The sequence below is a fragment of the Kogia breviceps genome, chromosome 20 (genome assembly GCF_026419965.1).
Source record: "Kogia breviceps isolate mKogBre1 chromosome 20, mKogBre1 haplotype 1, whole genome shotgun sequence".
Classification (NCBI taxonomy): domain Eukaryota; kingdom Metazoa; phylum Chordata; class Mammalia; order Artiodactyla; family Physeteridae; genus Kogia; species Kogia breviceps.
The window spans coordinates 13705350-13706645 of NC_081329.1; the positions used below are offsets into that span (position 1 = coordinate 13705350).

A 1296-nucleotide genomic window follows, 5' to 3' on the forward strand; every position below is an offset into this window, starting at 1 on the left:
CTGTACTAAACAAAGAGTCCATTGGAGGAATTGAGAGTGCCAAGTATAGTGGCTCTTCATTGGTTGAGTTGTGACAGCCTCTCATTGGCTGAGCTCTTGCCAGACAGGAAGAGGAAGTCTTTCTTCTTCCTATCGGGATCTGCAATCCTTGTAGGGTGGAGAGCTCCCCCTCTCGCTTCCTGACTCTGTTTTAATTAAGATGTCTTTTTATTAATTTTTTTAGGTGGTTGTGGACTCTAAAGCCAAGTTGTGACAATTCTGTAAACTTTTCAGGGGGCAACTCTTGGCCTATTTTAAATATCCTAAATTAACTTTTTCCTTCACTACTCTTTCTCCCTTACACAACCACACTGCCAGTTAAAAAGAGAAAAATTTCCCTCTTGTATCTCTATAGGGATAGGTGATAAATAATTCTCTTGATTGGTTTTTAAAATTTTTTTTCTTATTCATCAAATATTTATTACCTTGTATTCAATCAGTACAGTCCTATGCTAGACACTGAAATCAGAATGGTTCTATTTTTTAATTTAATTTTATTTTTTACAAGGGAACAAATCCACACTTTTATTTATTTTTCAGTAAGCTTAAATCTTTGAAGGGTACACCATCACACGAATTCTGTGTCCAATGGCCTTAGTAGGAAGGTTGCTTCAGAATTTGGCATGAACCATGCCACTGTTTCCATGAACATGAGTTATCTTTCCCCAGATTAATCTGGTTTTGTTAGGTTTTCCACCAGGAGTTACTGTGTTGTTCTTTGCTTTGTATACATAAGCACATCTCTTGCCTAGATAGAATTCAGCTTCATCTCAAGCATATACACCTTCAATTTTCAGGAGAGCTGTGTGCTCCCTCTGGTTCCATAGACACTGCTTATAGCCAGCAAGAATGGCCTTGGACCACAGCCTTCCAGACATATTTGTTGTTTTAGAAGTCCTGCTCCCAGCAGGCCTCCATAGGGTCCAAGATGGTTGAAAAAGAAAAGTATTTTTTAAATTTAAATTTAAAATTTAATTATGGAAATAACATTTAACATGAGATCTACCTCTTAAAGTTGTTTTAATGTACAATATGTTATTGTTGACTATAGGTACAATATTGTACAGCATCTATTTAGAGATTATTCCTAGATACCTCATACAAATGGAATCATGCCATACCTGTCTTCAGTGACTGGCTTATTTCACTTAGTTTGTCCTTAAGCTTCATTCATATGGTCATGCATTGCAGAATCCCTGTCTTTTTTAAGGCTAAATAATATTCCATTAGATGTATATTCCATAGTTTCTTTACACA

The 1296-nt window shown here is 36.1% G+C and overlaps 1 pseudogene; it reads right to left on the reverse strand.

Moving 5' to 3' along the window:
- Nucleotides 1–584: 584 nt before the first annotated feature.
- On the reverse strand, nt 585–917 carry LOC131747470 (large ribosomal subunit protein eL33 pseudogene; annotated as a pseudogene).
- Nucleotides 918–1296: the final 379 nt, after the last annotated feature.